The sequence below is a fragment of the Peromyscus californicus genome, unplaced genomic scaffold (assembly GCF_007827085.1).
Source record: "Peromyscus californicus insignis strain IS unplaced genomic scaffold, ASM782708v3 Scaffold_12__1_contigs__length_115047231, whole genome shotgun sequence".
NCBI lineage: Eukaryota > Metazoa > Chordata > Mammalia > Rodentia > Cricetidae > Peromyscus > Peromyscus californicus.
In genome coordinates, this window is record NW_026294413.1 from 21,443,864 (window position 1) to 21,462,899 (window position 19,036).

Sequence of the window (19,036 nt, forward strand, 5' to 3'; positions counted from 1 at the left end):
TTCGATTACTCCTAAAGGTCAGATTCATCAGAAGGCTCATACATTCACTCCTGGCTTCCTTAGCAGCCTGGGAATGGCATGGAGGAATCCTACCAAAGGATCTCTTCCCTCAGCTTATAAAGGGGCAGAACTGGAGCCTTTCTACCACCCAGGCACTCATCCAGGGCTTTGGACTGGCCCACCCCAACATCTACCCCATCTGTGAACTGCTAGAGTTCGTGATGGGATGGGTCCTATGGAACCATAGCCACAGGATCGCCATGACTTGGGGCAACAGCAGGAGATCCAAAAGGAGTTTCAATGAGGGTCCAGTGTTGATGGTGAACCAGAAACCAGAGGCCTTGAACCAGACCAACAACTCATTACACAATGAACATTCGAAAGTAAAGCTGCTTGGACAGAAGAGTCTATTGCATGACACACTGCAGCTCCCAATGCCATTAAGACAAATGAAGAGGTAACAGGTAACGGAAAGGGGGAAAAAGCAGAGGAGCGAGGTGGTTTCTTGTTGTCGTTTTGTTATTTTGTTGTTGCTGTTGTTTGGGGTTTTTTAATTAATATTTTTACTTTTTATTATTTTAATTTTGTTTTGGGAGCGGACACAACAGGGGTGAAGGGAGGATATGGGAGGACTGGGAGGTGAGTAGAATTGGGGTACATGATGTGAAATTCCCAAAGAATTAATAAAACATTATGTTAAAAAAAAAAAAGAAATGGAGCCTTTGTTATATTTACTATTTCCACATCTTCTAAACAGTATTGTTCCTCCAGATTAGCAATATGATGTGAGGAACCTCCTGCGACAAGATTGTTGTTCATCACTTGGTTATTATTTTTACAAGCATTTATTTATTTGTGTGTGTGCACACACATGAAGCAAAGAAAACAACTTGCTGAAGTCAGTTATTTCCTCTACCAAGTGGGGTGCAAAGGATTAAACCCAGGTCATCAGATTTTTAAGTAAATTCTGTTGCTAACAATTCCCTGGAGTATCTCACTCTGCTCTGAATTTCTTAAGATAGCAGCTTGACTGTATTGTGAGCTGAACTCTGCCCCCCTCCCACCCCGCCATTCATATAACTGAAATCTAAATTCCCAGGGTCTCAAAATATGTCTTATATGGAGATAGTCATTAGAGAGACAATTAACTTAAAATTCAGCAGAATGGCCTCTGATCCAATATGACTAGTAAGAGGAGAATGAGATGCAGGCACAAACTGAACACCACATCACCACTCAAGGGAAAATGTCACCTCCAGATCTCAGAAGGAAACAAATCTAGCAGCCCCTGAATCTCAAGTGTTAGCCACTGGAATTGTGAGAAAACAGGTTTGTATGACTGTAATACAGCACAGTACCTTGGGCCAAAGTTATTTATACACTGTCTTAATGCCTCAGGCTGACCTATGAGTTCCTTAGGATCAAACTCTATATCCTAAATATGTCTGTCTTCAACAAGACATTCCTTTATCTGCTTTATTAATACAAGCTGAATGAATAAATTTATTAATGAGAAATACAGAAATAGCACAAAATTTATCTGTAAGAAAAACTTTGAAAATGTGTTTTTGAAAAATTAATTTTAAAGCACATTTTAAGGAAAAGTCTTAAAAGTATCATGATGTTCCTCTGAGAATAATGCCCAGTATGACATTATGATCTTGAGAGTGTTTTAATATATAATTGCATTATTCTTATTGCTCCCATAATAAATTACCACAAATACATTGGCTATAACCAACACAAACTGTTATCTTACAGCTCAGGAAGTTAGAAATAAGCAAACTAATGTGCCTTTATATTTCCTTTCTCCTGGAGGTTTCAGAGAAGAATGGTTTCTTCCCTTTTTTAGTTTCTGGAAGCTCCCCACCTTTCTCAGTGCCTCAGTCACTTTTCTATTGCTACAAAGAGACACCATGCCCAAGGCAACTTACAAAAGAGAGCATTGCATTGGGGGCTGGCTTACAGTTTCAGAGGAATAGAGTCCATGACTGTCATGACGGGGAGCATGGCAGCAGCTGAGAGCTTACATCTGATCTACAAGCAGGAAGTAGAGAGCAAGAGCCTGGGAATGGTGTGGACTCCGAAACCTCAGAGCCCACCCCTAGTGACACATCTCCCCCAACAAGGGGACACCTCCTCATCCTTCCCAAACACTTGCAGCAGCTGGGGCCTAAGCATTCAAATATATGAGCCTATAGGAGCCATTCTCATTCAAACCACCACACGTAGTTTCTGACCTTCCTGACCAGTTTTAGGGAGTATCTATTTGAACTGTGGTCCTGTGACTAATCCTCTTTTTCTGACTTCCTCATGCCTACCACTTACAGAGACCATTGTGATAACATTGAGCCCCAAGTTTCTATCTTCATCACATCAACAAAGTCTTTCTAAATATAACGTATGCACACATCTATGTAGTGACCCAAAGATAATGTATGCACACATCTATGTCATGACCCTAAGATAATGTATTTACACATTTATGTAATGAACCTAAGATAATGTAATCACACATTTATGTAGTGACCCTAAGATAATGTATGGACACATCTATGTGGTGATATTTTATTTGTGCTGAAATGTGGTGATATTTTATTTGTATGTTAATAAATAAAATTTGTCTGGAGATAAGAGGAAATAGCAAGCCAAATTTGGGCAGTGGTAGTACATTCCCTTAATCTGATCACTTGGCAGGCAGGGTCTCTGTGTGTTCAAGGCCACACTAGGGAACAGAGCCAAGCGTGGTGACGCACACCTTTAATCCCAGTACCAACCATAGAGACCTGGAGGTCTGTACAGACAGACAGTGACAAGGAAGTGAGGTAGCTACGCTAAGAGCCAATGAGAGGGCAGAACAGCAGGCAATAAAGGCACCAGTAGACAGGAAGTAGCACACTCTGGAAGCTGCGGCATGGTGAGGTAAGGCCAGCTGGTGACTATTTCTATTTCCCTGATCTCTAAGACTTTCACTCCAACATTTGGCTCCGTGTTTTTTATTTAATAAGACCATTTAGAAATTCATCTACACATCTATGCAGTGACCCTAACATAATGTATTCACACATCTATGTAGTGTCTCCAAGAACCCTAAGATAATATATGCACACATTTATGTAGTGACCCTAAGATAATGTATTCACACATCTATATATCAACCCTAATATCTTTGAAGACCATTCAAAGATATTCCCTTACTACTTCCTGCTGGAGGGGGGCACTGTATCTTATGGGGAAACAAAGAAAATTTTAGGATTATGGAATAGTCCATGAGGCTATATTGTCTGAGCCAGTTGCCTTCAAACCATTCTGGATGTTGGATCATCTGGGCCATGGTGTCATCAGAGACCTTTCAGGGGGTCTTGGCTGGTCAAACCTGATGTATCTTAATCTGGAACAAATCCATAGCCTTTGGCTTTCTGTGGGAACAAAAGCAGAGTCTCCTTTCCAAAGCAACATATCCTTATATCCAAATTTTGAAGTCAAAGTATCTTTAAAATATACACATTGGTTTAACTCAACATCTTTTACGATCAAATGTTTTTCTGCAGTTAAAAATCCCAAAGACAACACAATCCAGATTCTCTGTGTAATATTCATCTTTACGTGGCTTATTTTTTATATTAATTTTACTGTCTCTTTAAAGACTTTATTTTTTAAAACTATGTATTTGTTTCTATAACTGTATATATCACCTTTTTTGTCTCTTTGAAGCCTATGTCTTTTTTATACACATTGTAAACTATTACATCTGAATCTGTCTTATTGTGAATCTATTGCTTTAAACTGCAGCAGCTGTGGCTGCTGGCTCCGCCCACCTCAGCTTCCCAACATGGTGGTGGTACGTTTACTGCCAGCTCTGGGAGCTATCATGGGTCTATGCTTTTATCCAAGCAGCGTGTAACCCAGAAACCTCTTTTTTTGTTTTGTACCTGCAAAGTCTAAATCCACCATGCAGCTTAATGTGCCACTCGCAGAGGCTTCATTCCCGCCATACGGCAGGTCGAGCGCACACACTAGGAACCCACCAGTAGCTCAAACCGGCAGCTGCCGCTCATTTGAGAAAGACAATTAGGAAGCTGTTTTTAGCTCCGTTTTAGAATCTTTTTTCAGGTTTTAGGTGGAAACTCTTGCCAACTCGTTGGGCACCATTTGTAGATGTAACCAACCATCTTTTTAAATAAGAAACACAGAGCCAATGCTAAGGTTTAGCTAAGAGCTAAAACCTTACCCTTCCTCCTGCGTTGGTCCTACCTCTCTGAACCAGAACCACCCCTGTGTTAAAGTCTTTATATAGAGTTCCTGTTCTGCCTTCTCATTGGTTGTAAACCCGACCACATGACTGCCTCGTCACGGCCTGTCTGTAAAGGCCTCCAGGTTTTCTATGATTGGTATTGAGATTAAAGGCATGTGTATCCAATACTGGCTGTATCCCTGAACACACAGAGACTTACCTAGCTCTGCCTACCAAGTGCTGGGATTACAAGCGTGCGCCACCACTGCCCTGCTTTCCTATGGCTTGCTAATTAATAGCTCTGACCCTGGGCAACTTTATTTATTAACATACAAATAACATTTTAGTACAAATAAAATATCACCATAGGGTTTATCTGTGTAGTCTTGGCTATCCTAGAACTCGCTTTGTAGACCAGGCTGGCCTCAAACTCACAGAGAGCTACCTACTTCTGCCTCTTGGGTGTTGGGATTAAAGGTGTGCACCACCACCATCCAGCTTGACATTTCTATTTTAAAATTGAATAAATTTAGTGTTTGGTTTGTTTTTTGCTAGAGTTTCCCAGATATATTGTGAATTTATGCTTGTTAGATCCAAACTTACAGCCACATGAAGTCAATGTGTTCTGTGAATCCCTTGGGTCTTCTACTCATGTCTACTTACAGGTTACAGAGCTTTAGAAGTCGTAAGTATAAAGCTAAGCCATATTCTTATGACTCAGGAAATGTTAAGACTGAAAAAAAAAACATGGAAAGCTTCACACACCCACAGACTCACACCCACACACTCACACATACACTCTTTTGTCATGCCATAAAAACATTCAAAACATACAAAGGCATCTGAATAAATGTGAAGCACTTAAAATATGCTACGTATACTAAACGTCTCCAGACTGTTTTTAAACAGCATCTGTGATCTGTGTATCCAAGTGAACAGACACATTCACTACCCTGCATCACGGGGAAGAGGGAGAAATTATTCTTTTTCATCCTCTACAATCTGTGCAACCACAAGAGTCACCTAACTTCCCAGAACTTTGGTTTCTTCCCCTGGAGGGAAAAAAAAAATTAAGTTAAGAGATTGCATAAATTGCTTTCCACTCAGTCAATAACTGTTAAATTTATAGTCTCAATATTCACACAGTAAACCCCTATTATGAAAAATTTGAAACAAACTTTATCATTCACATTCAAAACAAAATGCTGGAAGAAGTCAGTGTGAGCATTCATACACTGTCCCCCTTGAAGCCTTAAGACGAAGCAGCCAAACAGAGAAGTGATCTGAAAAGAAAACCAAAGAACCTGCTGTCCTTAAAGTCTCTCTTCCTACCTGCTCTTGACTGCGTAATGCTCCTGTGGTAGCTTCTCTGAAAATCTGGTTGTTATTTCCGAGAAATTGGTGAAGTATGAGTAAAGAGAAGAATAGCAGCTGCCTGGCCTCCTTCACAGAGGAATTCAAGAACTGTATGCAGGTGTTATCTTAGATCTACAATGCAAAGAACACACAAGCAAGCTTTTTCATGTCTACCAAAGGCAAAGAATTTTTTGAAAGCATTCGGAATATAGATGCTGCAGAGAATTGTGGGCCAACAGGAAGCAGAGAGACAACTTTGCTTTGGCAAGTCCTTTTCTGTCAGCCTTTCTTGTCAATACATGTTTAACCTAGAAATTTCCCTTATTTGGTTTGAGATCTACCCAGCCTGCTCACCTTTGGTGATTACCCCACCTCCTACCAGCTACATATGAAGAAAAATAAGGTATGTTTGCAGATAACAGATGAGTATATATGTCTGTAGGCAGTTTTGTCTTCCTAGAATTACCAGCTTGCCCTAGCAGAAGGGTTTAGGAAATGAAGTGATGGAACCACTCTGTTCAGACAAAGCAAAACATCATCATGCATGGATGTTAACCAGAAGATGTGCTAGTGTTGCTGATTACAGTCAGAAAAAGTGACTCTAATTGCCTTGGACCAGCTGAGAATAAGTTCCATTAGATTTCATATATGGTTAATGGGGACTGAAGCAAAAGGAGACCTCTTATTTTTCTAAAAGGAAAAAAAATTACCTAAATCAAACCAAATTTGCTCAGGGGTGCAACAAAGAGTCTTTTTTTTTTTTTTAAGATTTATTTATTATGTATACAGTGTTCTGCCTACATGCATGCTTGCAGGCCAGAAGAGGGCACCAGATCTCATTACAGATGGTTGTGAGCCACCATGTGGTTGCTGGGAATTGAACTCAGGACCTCTGGAAGAACAGCCAGTGCTCTAAACTGCTGAGCCATCTCTCCAGCCCCCAAAGAGTCTTTTAAAACCAAAATATCGTCTAAGTGATTGACCTTTGACCACCAGAAAGACAATGGTTTTAGAGACAAAACAAAGTTTAAAAGATTTACTAATTATTTTTATCATAGATAAAATCTGAGCTGCTTAGAACACCAATGAGGGTTTTTTTCCCCTTTTTCTTTCAAAATCAAATATAGAAAGTGAAGAATCTCAGTAATTTTCTGTAGAGCATGGTAGAAAGAATGCAGTGGTTCAGTAAAAACCACACTCTCCAGTGAAGTTTGAATAAGAAAATGCCTTCCTTCTGCAGCTGGTTATTCTGCATCTCATCACTAAACCCTGGAGACAAGCTTGGCATATTTCCATTTACTAATGGATAGCTGTCCTTCAGACCTGGTGTACCTGTTACAAGAGTGTCTAGAAAAGGTGAAACCAAAAATCATAGAGAATCAATCCTGAGTTGTGCTCCTTGGCAACTACTTAAGAAGCAGATAGACAGGCAGACACCACATTGGCCAAACGTTTCAAGTTCTGCAATATCATAAAGCATTAGATGTGGGGGTTAGGCTGCTTTGTAACACCCGAGTGTGAAGCTGCAAGAGCACATGAGTGGGGTTCAGGATGAAGCTCTCCACACTGAAGCCTGCTGCTGCATAAGGCTGTCGTAGGCATACCCATGGATATCAAACATTCATATGCATCACTATTACTCCTTTAGGCTTCCTTTGGGAATATTAAATATTCACATTGGTTGAAATGGTTCATCTATGTGTGGTTTCTGAAAAAATAATTGAATAGCTTTAAGCTCAAGCTTTGGGGCAGGAAACGTCTGTCTAGACTGTACATTGATCTAGTGGCAAATCAGTAAGCTCTGAAATCAACTGTAAGTGATGATGATCACTCTAGGAATGTTAAAGGACATGGCAACTGGAAATCTGCACAAAAGGAGCAAGAAAGACATGTGACATCACCCTTCAAATAACCAGTTAAGCACTGGCGCCTCCTGGTAGTGTTTCTTTATAATGGATTAAAAAGTCTCTGTCATTTAATTCTGGTCTTGTGTGTGTGTGTGTGTGTGTGTGCTTGCACGTGCGTGCGTGATATGGTAACAAGTAAACCAAGACCAGAAAAGGTAACTGATTGAACTGGATGTAGTTTCCTCTTTCCCCAATGACTCTGTAAGATGCATAAGCAACTAAACAATTCAGTGGAAACCAGTTATTCATATCAGCGAGAAACAACTAGCTGCATTTCCATCAGCTCCGGCTAAAAACAAAACAAACTGCTGTTTCAATTATGTCCAAAATGACACAAGTCTGAAGTTGCAATTTCAAAATTCCTTCTCAGAATCTACCAATTATTTTCTGCTAAAAGACAGAATTATATTTTCTTCCAAGTGACAATAGACAGATATCACTCAGTCTCAAAATAAGACAGCTCTGGGATTTAACCAGATTAGCTTAATTGTATAAGCCAAATGCTTTTATATTGTATTACAGAAGCAAGCAACAGGACTTCAGGTTTTATGTGTGCATACAGCCATATGCAGTCTTTCAGAAATGTCGAGGGGGCATTAAAAACTTCAAAAGCAGGAAGTTTTCCATTTTTAAAAAACTGGATAATAAATTGAGGGTGAATTTTAATTGTATCTTCTCTACCACACCAGTTCATCTCTCAAATATAGTTATACTTTTTCAGTTGATTTTCACAAAGAAACCCTTTATTTTTAGCCTTCTATATCACAGATCCATACAATAAAAAAGCTTCAAGGTCATAGTATGCTTATGAGCTTTAAAAATTCAAATAGCCAAAGACATTTCCTATTAAATATGTGTAAGCTTTTGTTGACATTTTATTTTCTGTCTTAGAGACGTTATAAAAAGCAATTTTACAGAATTTCTCTTTCCAAATACAATTTGCCTCTACTTTAGTAAATATTGGTTTTCCTGGTTATGTTGCTGGAAGGAAAGATTCAATCTGCCAGGGGAAGATCACAGTACTTAAGCAGATGTTTAAACATCTGTTTCTTAGTAAACAAATAAAAAGAGCGGTCCCTCATGAAATGAGTATCTACGGTGTGACATTGCTTATCCTGTGTTGAGCAGTTGGTTAAACAAATTAGAGGGTAAAGCCAGGGGCTTGGAAGGAGTCCAGAGATGAAGCAATGACGTTCCCAATGACTGCTTTTGGGCAATGACGGACACTGGGTTTAGAGCCGACTTCATGTGTGTTCAGATTCAAGTTTGTAGAAGTCACAGTGAAAACAGAAACCAAAGATTTTTCAGAAGGACCTTGCAGACCGCAGGCAACAGTTATGCTTCAAGCAAGTGAAGGAAGGCTCTGACTTCTGTGGAAACAGCCAGAGAGTTGCTTGCCAGTCCCCAAGAGAAGGGTGATGTAATCGTCTTTAGGTCACCAAGTTGTAGCCCAAGGGGCTGTTAGCAGAGATGGTACTGCTTTTACCAGGTCTCATGTGGAAACACGTAAATGGGGAATCAGGACTGAACCTGCTGCCTGCACAGATAGCGTGAGCAGAGGCACTCTGTGAGTGCTCACATGAAAGTCTACCCTAGGAAATTCTCAGTGTGGAGCACATGATGGGATAATGACCCCTCTTCTTGCCCAGCTCAAGGACCAACCTGCAGAAGAGCTCTGGACTCGAATTCCAGGCTCCAAGCCCAAACAGTCATCACCTCCAAGCTCAATTGGTCATCAGGCCTCTTTCTGAGTTCTGCCTCCCAGCCTCCCACCCATGTCTCCATCCATCCTCCTGTCTCTACAGTGGGTTTACCTGTCAAGGCCTTTCTCAAGCACTTAAAATCTCCTAAATTGCCTCCCTTCCTGTTTCCAGCCCACAGGTCAAGAATAATCTTTTCAAGGTCAATTTGTTCTTCAAATACAGAAGTAATGCGTGTCTGTAAGAGAGATGTTAAATAGAAAAAGTCAGAGTTCAAACTATATCCCTTCAGCTTTTTAGTGTCGATTGCTGTAAGAAATTCCCTTCTTGTCCTGAGGTCAGCTCATCTACAGCCATCATCGACAGATAGATTTCTAGTCTTCTCTTCACTCTGTGCTTACAGAACACATGTTGTTGTCATTGTCTCCTCACATGAAAACAGAATCAGGCTATGAATATGGCCTTACAAGCTGCTTTTTATTTCATCTGCTTCCAATTTCGACATGTGAATCCGCTTCCTATCTGCTCCAGAAATTACCCGTCATGAATATTCTGTAACCAATTCTACTATTTTCCTGTGGAGAGTTCTCCACCATTTTTCCTGTCCACAACATAATGTCTCTGTAACAAGAACACATCATGATAAATGAAATTATGTTAAAGAAATTCTGATTTACCTACTTTACAGTGGCATAACTCAAAAGCACCCACAAAATAATTTTGGCTAATTCTTTTAAATGACTGAAAAACATATAGCATACATTCATGTGCAAAAACAATGGGAAAGTGCTCCTTCTTAAAGATCATCTCAGAATGTGGTTGATAGAAATAAGCTTTTTGTAAAAGCACATGACCTTCTGTAAGCCAAGAGGAAACTACGGCTACCACATTTTTCAGAGCATGTCATGATGTAACTCCAATTAGGAAGCAATTTATTTTGTCCAAAGAGACAAAGTAAATGGCTTGCAAAAGCAATCATTTTGCAACTGTCAGAGCTCTAATTCAATAGAAATACTTTTTCACAGATGGGTAGCTCCCAAGAGACTTAATCTCTGAAACCTTCCTTTAGAAAATCTGCATTTAAAAAATATGTGTTGCAATCCAGAACAATATTTTTATATTAAGTCATATTCTAACACCCAAGTATAGGAACAAAGCTTTAAAAATAAAGATTATTCAACAACCCAGAGAGAGTGAGCATAGGGGTATAACACTGGGAAGCATAGTTGTTAATAAACCTAGCACTTCTTCTACCAAATGTTCTCTGCTGCTGAAACCACAGAAATTCTAGAAAGAGAATATAGAGAGAGAGGGTGTGAAAGAGACACCTCAAGACTACAACCCTAGCCCAAAACTCAGGTCTTCTGAGTCCCTCCACCCTGCACCATCTGTATGCAGTGCAAACAACTTTGTGGGAGAAATCAATGGAAATGTATACGAATCACTGAATTATTAATGTCCTTCACACTGGGAAGCTAAATGATGAAATGTTTCCCAAATTAGCTTGACATGAAGATGTGGATTTTGCCATCCACTAGGCTGTCATCATAGCTGCTGAAGTTCTTTCAAGCAGAGGTCATACATAACTGAATAGAGTGTGGAAGGGGTCTGGCATACAGTTCATAACGAAGCTTGTGTCAGCAGAAATCAGTGGGCATCACCACCTCCATAAGTAGTCACACACACAGATCAAGTGTTCCCAAAGGAATACCAGCATCTGTCTGCACACCTGAGTATCTGCTCCTTCAAACTGACAAAGGCAATTAAGCCAGGCATACTTTGTGTCTGGAGCATACAATTATTCTTTGTCTTAGCCAGGAGCCAAGGCGATGTCACTGTTATTAAAACTGCCTTCTTGCCCTTTAACGATTGTACAAGTTCCTATGTTCTGTGCTCATATCTATGTATGCTTATCACACTCTCTCCACAGAACCATGCTTTCCTTATTGTCTTACATAACCCATGTTCTTTGCTGTATTTCTTACAGTATGTAGTACAGTGTCTTGTACTATGTGTCCAGCAAACATAATATAAACAGTAGCTCTGTAATCATAGTAGAAAAACTATATTAAGCATCAAATATTATCTAGAATAATATCACACAAGTAGTTAAGATAAAATATTTTTATAAACATTCAGTACTCATTTGAAGATGGCATACTTATTGTAAAGTACACCTAACACATGTTCATTAGAAATTTTAAAATCACTACACAGAAAAAAAAAAAACTTGAAGAGTTTGCATAAGCTAAGAATTGGCCTTCTCACATTCCTCTGGATAATTATAGTTCTTACATTACATACACAATGGCTGTCAAGAAAAAGGGGGGTAGGGCAGAACAATATGTACAAAATATTGAAACTTGTATAAAATGTGATATATTTATTTGCATATATTATTATACATGAAGCTTATCTCTGAAAGAATAAGTAAAAAAATCAATAAGCAGTTATTAAACTGTATGTGTCCTTATGCATGTTTCTAATATGTCCTTCAGAGCTAAGCAGGAAATAACATATGAAACATGCCCCTGGGATGGGGGACAAAGCCCACATCAGGTGATCTGGTTATGGGTTACTCAGATGGTCTTCCTTAAAATAAGAGCCACATTAGACTCATGGTTCTGAACTGTACATTTATTCATACTGGGTTCTAGAAAGAATTCTCAAAAAAGAAGTTGATAATATTTAGGCAGAGTATAAGGGCCTTGAAATTTCATTTGCTTATATGTGTATTTTAGTTGTTAAGTCATTGGTAAGTAAGCTATAATCCATATAACCACAGAAGTTAGGTAGAAAGTAAAGGACTAGAGTTTGAAAGACAGTTCGCCATAGAAAGAGGAAATAGACTAGATAGTTACAGATGGATGAGGGTGAGGTAGGGAACTGAAATAGAAGGATCAGAGATGGGGAGAGAAAACGAGGTGAGAAAAGGAATACAGGAGAGACAGCTAAAACTAAGGGTCATGTGAAGGGTAATATGGATACCTAACATGGTAGATGCTTCCTAATATATATATTAAGACAATTTAAGTGAAATCTCCAAATAACAGTAGAGACAGAGCCTGAACTGGACATCTCTTGTCACCAAATGAAGCTTATAGTACTAGGTTACATCTAATTGAGTTGTTAGCCAAAGGGGTCCTGTGGGAACCTCCAAACAATCCAGGCTATTGTCAAGGCTATTGGTGACTCTCTACAAACCTACAGTAAGTGCCCAGTGCTGAAGATGTCACCTTCACAACTCATTGAACATGGAGAAGTCAAGCTGGTGCCTACCTAGAGCCTTCACCCCTGCTATTTAGTGTTCATGGTATTGGAAGGTACTCTGCACTCTACCAAAGGAGAAAGGTAAACATGAACCCAGCTACAAACCTTCAATCTACAATCCCACCAAGAAACACTGGTTCAATAGTGGCACAGGCTTATGGGAGTTATCAACTAATCTGATTTGATTTAAGGCCCATCCCATTCCATGAAATAGAACCTATACCCATCGGTGCTTAGGTGGCCAATAACCTGAAATTAGATAGGCCAAGGACCTGGTGGAAAATCAAATACTACTATTCTGCTAAAGGAAAGTAGCAATTAAAATAACTCCTAAAAACATTCTGCTACACTCATAAATCAGTGCCTTACTCAGCCATCATCAGAGAAGCTTCCTCCTGCAGCAGATGGGAACAAACACAGGGACCCACAGCCATCTGAATTCTCTGCATGCTCATTGACCCCCTACACTGACTTGTATTATTAATTATATTTCACATTCCTACAATTAGTTGAATTGCTAACTCTTAGAGGTGGCTGTACCCAATCACTTTTTATCACATGTAATTATAGACAAATCAGAAATAAAAAGCACAAATAGCATATCATTTTAAACATTATTTATAATTTTATAAATATTATAGAAGTAACTACTAATAATTTTTTGGTACATAATATTGCTTCATTAGACTTACTTTGTGCAGCCTATTTGCACAGGTCATTTCTAAATGAAATGAGCCTCCTGGCTGCTTTCTGTTATATGAAACTAACGACCCCAGCCCATCACCCCAGCTGTAGGTACATCCGCCTAATGGAACTCATCACCCGGATGTCCAGAAACAAGCACGGATCAATAAAATTAGCCAAGCAACTACTCTAATAATTTCAACTAGCTCTACTCTAATAATTTAAACTAGAAAAATAGCCCTGTAGTTTGCGACCAGCAGACTATGAGCTGGAACACCTACAGTGTGCCACAGGCAGGTCTAATGCACTCAGGGCAGGCACTCTTTGACAGAGTCTGGAGAGCTCTGAACTTGGTGGCACTTACTGCCACAGCCTGTAAGAAGCTGGAGTGGGAAAAACACAAGTCCCAGACCAACCTGGGTTATGTGGTGAGATTCAGGCCAGACTGGGATAAATAGCAAAGCTCTGCTGCTGAATGTGTAAACCAAATGAAGTGGTATTACTGAGTCACGTTAAAGGGAAGCACTGGAGAGAAGCCTCACAAACTCTGGTTCCCTGGAGCCTCCTGAAACCCAGAAGTACCTCCAGCTCCAGACTTCATGACATCAGCTGAATAATGGCCTCCACTACTGGGGTTCCCAAGGGATTTTCCCCTTTAAGTTTTCTTCTGGGATCAATCAATCCATTACTGAGCTCTTTCCAGACATTTTCTATGCAATATATGTATTCCAAAATATCTGTCCTGTTTAGAATCTTGCTTCTTTGAAATCAGTATGCCATAATGTGATGTTAGGGATTAATGTGCTTCTTCAATGCAAACAAATTTGAAATATTTTATTTTATCAGATCTATTTAAGGTATCATATAGTATGTCCAGTTCTAGTCTAATTATAAATCATTCCTTAGTTGCTACTTTAGGCGTATATTGTCTTTTATATCTATTTTTTCATGATAAAAATACACTCTTGTAATATAATTGACTTAATGAGGTCACTGAAATTCTATCCTTTAAGTTTTATGCTGAAAATACTGATTAAAATAAGCAAGCTAGAGTTTGGAAGCAAAAATGTTACTGTAATTGTGTTCTATAAGCACAACCTAGGTTACTCAGAACATGGATACTTGAAGTGAGAATCCAATGGTGGACCTCATAAGACCCATGGATCCCCTAAATTTATATGCAAAAATTTGTGTTTATGTATATATTTGCATCTTTTCTTATGCAATTCCATAATTCAAAGGGGTTAAATATGTCTGACATGGAGACTTAGTGAGTATGTAAACCCAAATCATAATATAAAATGCATACAATGTACTTAGCATTATACCTAACATGTGAAAATTGAAATAAAAATAGTTAACAATAATTGCACACACCAGATTTCTATTGCATTTGCTATTAAAGTATACCTGTTGAAATGATAATTTCCCAATGACCTAATATTAAACAGAAACTTGCAGATCTATGTCTAGACTCCTATTGTACAGATGTAGATTTTTCATTACTTATATAAAAAGAGAATATATTTTCTGCCTAGTAAGGTAAGGGATGATGGTATAAGGAAAACAAACAGTGTGAAACTGATTAGGAAATTAACCACTGTATTATTTTCTCTTTAGCAACTCACTAAAATCATACTTAGCTTAATCTTTACTGGTTTGATTATGGTCATTTAACCTTTCTTGAGAGACAAGGAATTTTATCAAGAGAAAAATCACCTATGAATACTTACATTTTATATATTCTAAGCTAAAAAACAGTTAAAATGCTTATCAATGCATTATGTACCACAATTTTTCAGACTTACTTATTTGCTTTTATGTGCATGAGTGTTCCACCTACATTTATGTGTGTGTACATGTGTATCTGGTACCTATGAAGGCCAGAAGAGGATATCAGATAGCCTGGAACAGGAGTTTATAGACAGTTATGAGCTTTTATGTGGGTGCTGGAAATTCAAAATGGGTCCTCTGCAAGAGTAGAATAAGAAGCAAATTGCTATGGTCCATGTTCAATATGAGCTGCTCTTAGGGTTCATTGGAGTTACAGCAAGCAGGGGCACTGGGCCACACTCTCCCAAAGCTAGCTGCTGGTGCTGACTGAGTTTGTGAGTTACCGGCAATCTGTTATGTCACTAAGCCCAGGGTCAGAAAAGTGGGGATCATCTTAAGCCCCAAATTGTTCATTGGATGAAGCTTTGTGTCCTCGACCAATGAGATGGGAGTTTTGGAGGTGCGAGTCCCAGCCTATAGAAGAAGACAGAAACTTCTCCAGTTTGGAGAGTTTTTAAAACCACCATCTCACACCAAATCAGCATTTTGGCTATTATTTCTCTGTGCTGGTATTCCTTTCTGGAGAGTTGTACATTAAAAACTGCTTCATTTCCACTGGTGTCTTGAACTTATTATCTTATTTCCAAGATCATCAAGTGTTTTAACCACTGAGCCATCTCTCCAGCTCCATGTACTGTATCATTAATGGTGAGTTTGTAGTAACATTTCTTGAAATTAGGGTCTGCATTTAAAATACAATTTGATTGTTTTCACCAGGAACATTCTTGAATGTCTTTGTTGATGTGTGGCCCACAATCTGGTTCAGTACTGTTATTGCAGACATAAATAATCAGTTTTCATATAAAGCAAAATTATTTCTTGAAACCCATAGGGTAATCTTATTTCCTATGTTAATATACTCCTAAGAAATGCTGTGGAAGTATCTGAAATGTCTATTGATCATGAGGAAGAAGGACCACATAACAGCTACATTCTCTTCTCAATATATAAATACTAAGGCTGAGCTCAGCTCCTGTAAAACAGAATTAACACCTATTTCACTGATTTAAGAATAAAACAAGGTGCATACATGAAGTCATTTAGTTATCCAGTATATGATGTATAATAAAAGCTTGATAAGCATATATTGTGTCTGAATATAAATTGGCCACCCTTAGGGAATTTAGTACAGCTTATATACCAGACTGAAGTCTAAAATAATCTCCCAAGAATTTGTGACAGATTTTCCAGAAATAGTTCTATTTGTAAAATCCTCAAAAAAAATATGGAGAGATAGCAAATTCTCAATATGGGGAGAGATAACAGATTTTACAGAAATAGTTCAGTTTGTAAAATTCTCAAAAAAAATGGGAGAAATAGCAAAGTCCAATGAGCTGTGTACTCACAGCCACACATAGTACTGAAGACATTAGACAAAAAGAGGCCCCTCAAACTGTTCTATTTGTCATATTTCTAACAATCTAAATTTAGACAAAGTGGATCAGATTTATTTAGGTGAACCAGATGGCATTAAGAAATAAATAAGTTGTATGAATATCATGTAATCCTTAAGTAAGAAGAAAACGGAGTTTTAAAATGAGCTAGTAGAACATAAGAACCCTGCTACAGAAGGGACTTGGTTTAGAAGATGAGATCAATATGTGGGCAGGTGAGAGTATTGGCAGTGGATACTGAAGCTGGCTCGGGCTAGACTGCAAATGTAGTAAATCCTAAGATCCATCGCAATGCCTTTTTGTTTTTAATTGGGGAGGGGGGGATGCGTACACGCCCGCCCCCATGTGTATGTACAGGTCAGAGGACAATTTTCAGGTGTCCTGTTCTCACCTTCCACCTTGGTGAAGCAGTCTCCCTGTTTCTGCAGTGCAATACATGCTCGTCTTGCTGCCCATGAGCTTCTAAGTGGCTCTCTTCTCTCTCCCTTCATCCCTCTATAGGAGTCCTGGGATTACACATGATTCCACCGCACTGGACTTCTTATGTAAACTTCAGGGATTGAGCTCAGTCTCCCAGGTTCACACAGCAAATGTTTCTACCTGTGTAGCCCTTCTGTGGCCCCACCACAATTCTTGATAACCTTGTTTTCCAAAAACAAACAAAATCTAACACTTTAGTATAATCTACAGTAGAGTGAAGAGGGGGCTCAATTTTACTTATTTACTTATTTATTTATTTACATTTTTACCTGCTGATCCTATCACAATTCTTGATTTTTTTTCTTAAAGAACAAAGATAAAAAGAAAACTAACATTTTAGTATAATCTACAACAAAATGAAACTGTTCATTTTTAAAAATTTACTTTCAACATGGTGACTTTTCCAAAATGTGGTTTTAACTAACATTATTAGTTTTTTAAAAAAAAACCATTTATTAGTTGCCAAATCATCAGCATATCCTTAAACATTTTCTGTCTTTCAGAAACTTCAAATGACCTCAATTCCCTTTTGGATCTCTCTTATTTCTTTCTTATGGTGCAGTTATTGTCAAAAGGGGAGATGTGATAAAGATGATAAAACAAATGGCATAAGAAGGGAAGACGGGGGCTTGAGATCAGTGGTTAAGAATGTCTGCTGCTCGTCCAGAGGACCAAAGTTAGGTTGCCAGCACATAGTCCAGTGGCTGGCAAGTGCCTTTACATCGAGCTCCAGATAAACTGACACCCTCTTCCGGTCCCTACAAGAATACACATATAAAAGTTTAAACAATTAGAAAGATTGTGAAACAAAAATAAGCCTGCTTTCAAGAATGATAGTTGCTAGAACAGTAAGTAGTTATAAGCAAGACACAGTGAAACCACCGACCTAGACCACTCTGTGGGTAGAAAAACAGTCCAGTGAGGAGGAGCAAACTGCAGGGATGCTTCAAGAGAGTAGAGAGTTACAGTTCTGTGGGACAGCAAGAGGATTTGCAGGGTAGAGTTTCTGAGCCCACGCAGGCTGCTCTGGTTAATTTGGAACTAGACGCCCTCGTCCAAGGTGACCTTTGGAAGAGAAGAAGGGCAGGAGGAGCCTTCCTGACAAACAGAAACCCATTGTGATGGCTACTCTTCGTTGTCAACTTGACTACATAAATTATTGTATTTTAGGAATTGCAAAAACCTAAGTGAGGGATTTTTTTTTAATTAAATCATTAGAAGTAGGAAGACCCACTTTTAATATGGATCTTTTGAGATGGGAAGATAAACCTTTAATCTGGGCTATACCTTCTGCATGGGTGCCTAGATAAAGGACATGGAAGAAAGAAGCTTGCTCTCTTTGCCTGCTTGTTCCCACTCACTTTCACTTGAAGGAATTTCATTCCTTCACTGGCATTAGAGCCTATTTCTTTGGGATATACTGAAGACTAGCTGAGACATCCAGCCTCATGGACTGAACAACTACTGGATTCTTGGACTTTCCGTGGTAGACAGCCATTGTTGAACTAGCTGGATTACAGCCTGCAAATCATTCTAATAAATCCCCTTTACATATACATATGTGTGTGTGTGTGTGTGTGTGTGTGTGTGTGTGTGTGTGTGTGTGTGTGTGTGTTCATTCTGTAAGTTCTGTTCCTCTAGAGAACCCTGACTAATATACCCACCCAATGAGATTTCTGAGGAATGCTGAGCTTAGGTTTCTGTTTATCTGATAAGAATCTGGCCTGGGTTGGCCCAGGTCATCAACTTAGGACATTGTCAGCAGCTCTGACATTTTGGGGTCCATTTGTGACCTAACAGTAATGTCTACTTTGTGACCTAACAGTAATGTCTCATGCTGAAGATTCTCAGAAGAATTCTATATATTTGTTTTTATTGTTATTTTGAAATGGTGCTTTACCCATTTGAGGAACATTTGTGTTCTCAAAGAATATGAAAGGTCATTATATAGATGACCCCAGCATCTGAAGTTTGTGGACTCCTTACCAGCTTGAGGATTTGTGACACACACACACACACACACACACACACACACACACACACACACACACACACATTCATGCACACACATGCACACACACAGCCACTTAGCCACACACATGCATGCACCTTAATTAGGACAGGCTATAAGAGAATTATCACTGGGAAGTATTGGCTGATCTAGGTGGTACATGCTTG